Source organism: Salmo salar, chromosome ssa13 (assembly GCF_905237065.1).
Source record: "Salmo salar chromosome ssa13, Ssal_v3.1, whole genome shotgun sequence".
Taxonomy (NCBI): Eukaryota; Metazoa; Chordata; class Actinopteri; order Salmoniformes; family Salmonidae; genus Salmo; species Salmo salar.
This window is the reverse complement of record NC_059454.1, coordinates 38,163,002-38,172,745: the sequence shown is the minus strand read 5'-3', so window position 1 is coordinate 38,172,745 and position 9,744 is coordinate 38,163,002.

The following is a 9,744-nucleotide window of genomic DNA, read 5'->3' as shown; positions in this document are numbered from 1 at the left end:
ATTTGCTCTTTGTTTTGGTTTCAGATTATTTTGTGGCCAATAGAAATGAATAGTAAATAACGTATTGTGGCATTTTGGAGATTAGAATGTACTTCTGAACATTTCTACATGAATGTGGATGCTACCATGATTACGGATAATTCTGAATGAATCGTGAATATTGATGAGTGAGAAAGTTACAGTTGCACAAATAACATACCCCCAAAGACATGCTAACCTCTCACCCTTACTGTAACAGTGGAGTTTTTTTTTGGGGGGGGCGTCGTCTGTAACTCCCCTTTTTCTCCTATAGTACATGATCAGCTCCTTAGTCTTACTGACGTTGAAGGAGAAGTTGTAGTCCTGGCACCACACTGCTAAGTCTGACCTCCTCTCCGTAATAATAATAATACATGGGATGTACAGTATATAGCGCTTGTCAAGGACTCAAAGTCGCTTTGCAATTGTAGAAATGAAAAGAAAAACAAAAAGAGGATTTAAAACAAAACATCAGACCAAACAAAAACATGAATAAACAGAGGGGTGGGCTCAAATGGAAAGAATGTGATGTATCAGTGTTTAGGGAAGGTAGGGTTGGGATTTAGATATGAACCCGGTTTAGGGTAAGGGGCGGGATTGAGGTTAGGATATAAACTCAGCTCAGGGTAAGGGGTAGGATAAAAGTTTTGGTTAGGTGCTGCTCAGTATGGTGAAGAGAGGAGTGGTGAAGGGGGAGGGGGCTTAAGGTTAGGCCACTTGGGGCCGGCCCGTCGGGAAGTCCAGGATCCAATTGTAGAGGCAGGTGTTCAGTCCCAGGATCCTCAGTTTGGTGATGAGCTTGGAAGGGACTATGGTGTTGAATGGGGAGCTATAGTCTATGAACAGCATTCTTACATACGTTTGAAGTCAGAAGTTTACATGAACCTTAGCCAAATACATTTCAACTCAGTTTTTCACAATTCCTGACATTTAATCCCAGTAAAAATCCCGTTTTAGGTCAGTTAGGATCACCACTTTATTTTAAGAATGTGAAATGTCAGAATAATAGTAGAGAGTGATTTATTTCAACTTTTTATTTCTTTCATCACATACCCAGTGGGTCAGAAGTGTACATACACTCAATTAGTATTTGGTAGCGTTGCCTTTAAATTGTTTAACTTGGGTCAAACGTTTTGGGTAGCTTTCCACAAGCTTCCCACAATAAGTTGGGTGAATTTTGGCCCATTCCTCCGGACAGAGCTGATGTAACTGAGTCAGGTTTGTACGCCTCCTTGCTCGCACACACTTTTTCAGTTCAGCCCACAAATTTTCTATAGGATTGAGGTCAGGGCATTGTGATGGCCACTCCAATACCTTGACTTTGTTGTCCTTAAGCCATTTTGCCACAACTTTGGAAGTATACTGGGTCATTGTCCATTTGGAAGACCCAATTGCAACCAAGCTTAACTTCCTGACTGATGTCTTGAGATGTTGCTTCAATATATCCACATAATGTTCCTCCTCATGATGCCATCTATTTTGTGAAGTGCACCAGACCCTCCTGCAGTAAACACCCCCACAACATGATGCTGCCACCCTCGTGCTTCACAGTTGGGATGATGTTCTTCGGCTTGCAAGCCTTCCCCTTTTTCCTCCAAACATAACAATGGTCATTATGGCCAAACAGTTCTATTTTTGTTTCATCAGACCAGAGGACATTTCTCCAAAAAGTACGATCTTTGTCCGCATGTGCAGTTGCAAACCATAGTCTGTTTTTTTATGGAGGTTTTGGAGCAGTGGCTTCTTCCTTGCTGAGCGGCCTTTCAGGTTATGTCGATATAGGACTCATTTTACTGTGGATATAGATACTTTTGTACCCGTTTCCTCCAGCATCTTCACAAGGTCCTTTGCTGTTGTTCTGGGATTGATTTGCACTTTTTGCACCAAAATACGTTCATCTCTAGGAGACAGAAGGCATCTCCTTCCTGAGCAGTATGACGGCTGCGTGGTCCCATGGTGTTTATACTTGCGTACTATTGTTTGTACAGATGAACGTGGTACCTTCAGGCGTTTGGAAATTGCTCCCAAGGATGAACCAGACTTGTGGAGGTCCACAATTTATTTTCTGAGGTCTTGGCTGATTTATTTAGATTTTCCCATAATGTCAAGCAAAAGGGCACTGAGTTTGAAGGTAGGCCTTGAAATACATCCACAGGTACACCTCTAATTGACTCAAATGATGTCAATTAGCCTATCAGAAGCTTCTAAAGCCATGACATCATTTTCTGGAATTTTACAAGCTGTTTAAAGGCACAGTCAACTTAGTGTATGTAAAGTTCTGATCCACTGGATTTGTGATACAGTGAATTTTAAGTGTAATAATCTGTCTGTAAATTTTTGGGGAAAAATGACTTGTGTCATGCACAAAGTAGATGTCCTAACCGACTTGCCAAAACTATAGTTTGTTAACAAGAAATTTGTTGCGTGGTTGAAAAACGAGTTTTAATGACTTCAACCTAAGTGTATTCCCCTCTTGTCCAGGTGGGATAGGGCAGTGTGGATTGCAGTTGAGATTGCATCATCTGTGGATTTGTTGGGGCGGTACGTGATTTGGAGTGGGTCCAGGGTGTCTGGGATGATAGTGTTGATATGTGTCATGACCAGCCTTTCAAAGCACTTCTTAATTACAGATGTGAGTGTCTACAGGGCGATAGTCGTTTAGGCAGGTTACCTTGGAGTTTATGGGAAAAGGGACAATGGTGGTCAGTTTGAAACATGTTGGGATTAAGGACTGGGACAATGAAAGATTACAACTGTTTATGAAGACACTTGCCAGCTGGTCTGGTTATACTTTGAGAAAGCGCCCTGGTATTCCGTTTGGCCCGGTGACCTTGTTTAAACAGGTTGTAAGCGGTAGCTCTAGCCTTTAGCCCAGCACGGATATTGCCTGTAATCCATGGTTTTTGGTTGGGATACAGTCTTATAGTCACTGTGGGGACGACATCATCCATGCACTTATTGATGAAGCCTGGGACTGTTGTAGTAAACTCCAGTCTGTACTAGTAAAACAGTCTTTGTAGTCTTACATCTGCTTCAGGCCAGAGAAGCTATGACTGTAGTGACAGACTGAAGACAAGCATAGCCACACCTCTGAAGACAAGTACTGGCCAATTTATTGACACATCACCCATCACTCTGGACCCATGAACCTGTCTTCACCTAGTAACCAAAAAAGACCAGAACCTAGTTTCCCGATAGCAATGGAACTTAGGCTTACGAGTGTTTTACGATGCATCCTACAACAGACGAAGATGTAACATAAGTTTCCCAAAACACCACGCACACAGAACATTCGCTAAGTGCTTCGTTGAGGCATGTATCAATACTGATGGGATCAAAAGAAAGGCAACGCTGCTCTTGGATCAGCAAATCCCATTCAGATCTTACCTTAACATTAGAATTATTCCACAATACTGATGACGGCTAAGCTCCTAGGAAGATATCACCTATGGCTGCAAATATTGAGGAGCCTTATTCTATTCTATTCTATTCTAATGCTTACCCTATAATAATGCACTAAATCAAGATTTGTCACATCTGTTGTGGAAAATCTTACTCTGGGACACTCAAAGTCAATCTTAAAGGAATTATTTTTTATTATCAGTTAACTGGAGAGGTTCCAACAAACTTGATGCACCATAGTGAACATCTGTCAGGAGCTCCATCGGGGCAGACCCGTTAGATCTCTTATATACAGACAAGTTATATTTGCATGATTTAGCTTATTAATTCATAATTAATTCATGTGACCAACCAATACTGGGTCATGCATGTGACAGACCAATACCTCACAAGGATCCGTGTCTCTAAGCTGAGACCTTGAAACAGAGATATCTTTCATTCTCAAAACAAGCGTCTGGGCGTACTGCCAAATTGCAGATACTGATAGTGAGGATTCGTTCAATCAGTCACTTGCATGAACACAGAAAACGGTTATTAGAAAAGCACAAACATACAGTGGTTGCTCAACTAAAAGGTTTGCGGTTATGCTGTGGGACTTAGAGGTAATTTTCGATTTAGGACGGTACCCTGCGTCACTACTTTATTGCTCCAGACCAGCGCAAGGGGGAGTTAGAGCACTGATTATGCTTTTGGGTCCCAAGGCGCTACTTTGTCTCTAACTGACAATGAATGGGCGACATAAACCAAATAGAAACTGATAATTGTGCATTTACCTGCTAAAACTGTTGCTACACTAAGGTTTTTATTCTAAGAGAAACAGTACTGTGGTACTGAAGCCCCCTCTACTACGTTGTACAGTGCCCGAGTGGCGCAGCGGTCTAAGACACTGCATTGCAGCGCAAACTGTGTTGCTACAGATGCTGGTTCAATACCTGTGCCCGCTGTAACAGGGAGACCCATGAGGCGATGGTGGGCTTTTGGTTTCTCTCCCTCTAAAAACATGAGTCTCACTAGTGTTGAGTAATGTGCTGTTAAAAGTGGTGTAGGTCTTGTGTATTTTTAATGTGTATGCAGCATTTGTGTGTTGGAGTCACTTTTAATTCTTAATTGATCTACCATTTCTATCATAGGCCACTGTAATCGATGGGGGCTCAGGGCGTTACCATGATGAAGGTGCACATGGATCACATTCAAACTTTGAAGACTGAGATCGAGTCATTGAAGGCAGACCAGCAGAAAGAAAAACATTATCTGAGGGCAGAGATATGGGCGACAGCTGATGCATTGGTCCAGAGCCAGGCGGCATTGCCGGAGAGTCACACGTCATTGGTGGAGAGTCAGGTGGAGAATGACGTGTTGAACAGGGCAAGGAATGAGATGTTGTCACAATCCATGCCAGGCACACCTGTGAGCTCTGGAACTCGACCTCCAATAGGCAGAGTCAACATACCTGGCGGGTTCGTCAGGTCGTCGGTTCACCCTGATATTTCCATTCCTCTTCTGACAACAGAACTTGACCAACTGCTCACCAGGCACAGAAAGGACCATCCGGACCATTATGCTGTTCTGCTATTCCAAGGATGTGTACTTGTCAGACTGCACAGTAGCCTAATAAACAAATGCAGGCGGCTTCTATCTTCAAAATGCTTTAAATGCTTTATTATCCAAATGTTTAAAATGTGTGCAGGCGACCTCATGCAACCGCAAAAATGTTGGTTAAAGCGTATACTGTACAATACTGTATTTCTTCATCAGCATCTATATGCTTTCGTAAATAAATAATTATAAAAATACTTTTTCAAAATGCAGATGAATCCATAACGAATTACTTTGGGAATAAATATCAATGAATGGCAGAAATAATGGAACAAAGTAGCCTAATGAAGGTAAACAAATTGTTGCTTAATGGAAAATACTCTTCAAAATGTATGGAAGAGACAGCATTCAGAGGTCAAGACAGCGCTGCTCTGAGACAAGCACGGGGACTGGTCTTGATAAATCAATAAGATTTTTATTTTCACTGAATCTCCATTTGGGTATTGGTTAATCTAATGTTAGATGATGGAAATGTTAGGATTATTTTGCTTTTACTGTAGTACTGTAGCCTACTCCCGACGAGTCATGATTTACAGCGCCATTATGGGCTATTAGCAGGATACTTTGTGCAAGGCAATTGATCAGCTTTAAAACTTTGAGTGACGCTACGGTTTAAGACACTGCATCGTAGTGCAAACTGTGTTGCTACAGATGCTGGTTCGATACCCGTGCCGGCCGTAACCGGGAGACCCATGAATCGACGGTGGGCTCTCTCACTCTCAAAACAGAAATAAATACTTTGAAATAACAAACTGGCTTTATTTACAAATTAGTAACAATGTCTCACCCCATGTTCAAGAATGGCCATTTTCTCGCTCACTTTAGGTTATTTGAAAACAAAATAATCTCCAATATTGTTATTTTTAAAACAAAGAAACTATTATTATTATTATTAATTAATTTATAATTATATAAAAACCCCTTAGATATTCTCACAGATCAGATTTGCCCTAACAAAAGATGCCACTTAGATATTAATTTAGAATCCTCCAATCCTCTAAATCTAATAATTGGCTGAGAGTCACGTCATTTAAAAATAAAAATAAATGATATACTGTAGGTTCTACTGTAGGCGACATGAGTCTCACTAGTGTTGAGTAATGTGCTGTTAAAAGTGGTGTAGGTCTATTTAAAAATCTTATTGAAGTTAGAAGCAATAGGTTTAAAGCAATCGCCTACCCACTGTGGTCAACTATTTCAGCACCGTTTTGTGCTGCTCTGAGACAAGCATGGGGACAGGTCTTGATAAATCAATGAGATTTTAATTTCACTGAATCTCAGATACATTTCTTAAAAACAATCCCTTATACTATGTCCCTACAAAAAAAGGTTTAAAATTCTCCAGAACAGCCAATATTGAAGGCTATCAAATTCTTCTCAAAGATGCCCTCTGGTGGTCAAACTAGCACTAATGGTAACAATTGCTTACAATGAAATAACATGCCATAGAACTCTGCTGCAGCCCGCAAGGTGTGCTGCAGTATGACGCAACTTTTAAAGGAAGAACCACTGTAGAACACAGAAATTGGTCAATAGAAAAGCACCAACATAAAATGTTCCATCACACATCATTGCACAATGCACACATGTTCGGCTACACATCTCGTAGCTATAAAAATAAATAAAGAGAGTCGCATACTCTATATATAAACTTCCAGTAAATTATTGGGTAAAACACTAACGTTTCTGCATCACAGTGCTTGAACCAGGTTATATAAACAACCAGTGCAATTAGTGCAACCAATGACAATATTGAGGGGTGTGTCAAAATTGGGGCAGCAGCGTAGCCTAGTGGTTAGAGCGTTGGACTAGTAACTGAAAGGTTGCAAGATCAAACTGACAATGTACAAATCTGTCATTCTGCCCCTGAACAAGGCAGTTAACCCACTGTTCCTAGGCTGTCATTGAAAATAAGAATTTGTTCTTAACTGACTTACCTAGTAAAAAAAATGAAATTAATAGGTTGTTCAGAATGAATTGTGTGAAACTGTTAAAAGACAATAGTTTACAGCATGTTGAATATACTAGGATATTGTTATCAAATGGCAACATCATTTGATAGATCATTTCATTTCAGCTATGCGTTGTTTTAATTGTCTTGTCATTTATCCTGTGTAGGCGTTCCCACATGGGCAGGTGATGATATTGATTACTCCCTTTGTCTTGCATGAAGCATCATTTTAAACGTTGCTGGTTTGTATCTATTGCAAAGACATTGGCAACTTTGTATTTGTAGTCAACTTTGTTCTGAGGTGATTCGTCAGAGCGAGATGGATAAACCATGTGATTGATTCTATGTTTGGCAGAGCTCTTCTGTGTATAAAGCGACAAGGGAGGGCAAAAAAACGAAGCATCAAACGATGCACTTAGCTGTTCTACGGGTGGTCTGAGGCAGGCATTAGATTACGTGCCTTTTCAATTCAAATCATATCCAATGTATTGGTCGCATACACACATATTGTATATGATGGTGTGTATAGACATTATGGACAATATATGAATCGAAAAGATGTTTACAGCAGCAGTTATATAAGATGAGCCTTGACTAGAATGCAGTATATACATATGAAGTGCGTAAAACAGTATGTAAAGATTATTAAAGTGACCAGTGTTCAATGACTATGTACATAGGACAGCAGTCTCTAAGGTGCAGGGTTGAGCAACAGTGACTAAGTTCAGGGTAGGGGACTGGTCGGAGGCCAGCTAGTGGTGACTATTTAACAGTTTGATGGCCTGGAGATAGAAGCTGTTTTTCAGTCTCTCGGTCCAAGCTTTGATGCACCTGTACTGTCTCTGCCTTCTAGATGGTAGTGGGGTGAACAGGCAGTGGCTCAGGTCCTTGATACTCTTCTTGGCCTTCCTGTGACACCGGGTGCTGTATACTGTATGCCCTGGTGGGCAGGAAGTGTGCCCCCGGTGATGCGTTGGGCTGACCGCACCCCCCTCTGGAGAGCCCTATGGTTGAGGAATGTGCAATTGCTGTACCAAGCGGTGATACAGCCTGACAAGATGCTCTCAACGGTGCATCTGTAGAAGTTCGTGAGGGTCTGAGGGGCCAAGCGCTGTTGCGCTTTCTTCACCACACTGTCTGTGTGGATGGACCATTTCAGATTGTCAGGGATGTGCATGCCGAGGAACATGAAGCTTTTCAACCTCTTCACTAAGGCCTCATTGATGTGGATGGGGGTGTGCTCTCTATGCTGAGTACAGGAGGGAGCTGAGCACATACCCTTGTGGGGCTCCTGTGTTGAGGATCAGTGTGGCAGAGGTGTTGTTGCTTAACTTCACCACATGGGGTCAGCAAGTCCAGGACCCAGTTGCACAGGGCGGGTTTCAGACCCAGAGCCCCAAGCTTAGTGATGAGCTTGGAGGGCATTATGGCATAGAAGCCTGAGTTGTAGTCGATGAACAGCATTCTTACACAGGTATTCTTCTTGTCCAGATGGAATAGGGCAGTGTGCAGTGCGATGGTGATCGCATTATCCATGGATCTTTTGGGGCGGTATGCAAAATGTAGTTAGTGTAGGGGAGGGTTCTTTTGAGTCGTGACCCACCATCAGGGTTGAGTGGTAAAAAAACATTCAGACCAAAGAATCAGTAAAAAAGGTTATCTTGGCAGCGAAGAGACATTTTTGCAGTTTCAAAGCTAGTCTCCTGCAATTCCACACATCCTGCCATGGAGCTGAAAGAAAGTTTAAAAATGTTAAAGCCAATTTTCTGCAATTCTCTACATTTTGCCTTGGGGTAGAGAACATTTGGCAGTTTTCTACGCATTTTGACATGGCTAATGCTGTGTTATTCTCAAACATTTTAGCAAAATCAATGGGGGCCTATTGTCTAGCTTTTATTGTGTTGATTGTAAATTCTGAAAAATTATGGGCTGTTATTGGAAAATGCCCATAATATAAAAAAATATATATACAAAATGTTTCTGTCCCCCAAATGTATCCCCCCCACCCCACTGGTCTAGGGTGTTGGGTAAGGTGATGTGATCCTTAACTAGCCTTTCAAAGCACTTCATGAAAACTCTTACCTTATTGGACTAGTAACCGAAAGGTTGCAAGATCGAATCCTGAGCTGACAAGGTAAAAATCGGTCATTCTGCCCCTGAACAAGGCAGTTAACCCACTGTTCCTAGGTCATCATTGAAAATAAGAATTTGTTCTTAACTGACTTGCCTAGTTAAATAAAGGTATATAGGTGTATAGGTGTGTGTGTGTATATATATATATATAACATCACCTCCACCTTACCCAACACCCTAGACCTGCACATATATAAATGTGGTGGTCAAGAAGTGGTCTTGTGATGAAGAAAAGTGCAGAAAGGGTGAAGCGGAAGATTCCCGGGGCCTATGATGCCCGCCGTCTGGTGCCACACAGACCCCGGTGGAGAGCGTGGTGAAACTGCACAGAGTGATAAGATAATGAATGAAATTTACTTCAGTAAGGTTGGCTTTGTAGCGGTCATGGTTATCAACTGTACCGTAGGAATGGAACTTAAGTCACAGAAAATAGATGTTGTGGTGACAGCTGCAGAGAAGTACTTGTTATTACAACATTTAATCTAAGATTTTTTTATAACAAAACCAAGCTAGACAACAGTCTGTCATTTCAAATGGGAACAAATGATCCATAGGGGGCAGAACAAGCAAGGAGGTGGGCAGAGCCAAGCACGAGCTAGCGGGATCCTATTGGCGCGTTGTAGCACTATTTGCATATTTCCGTT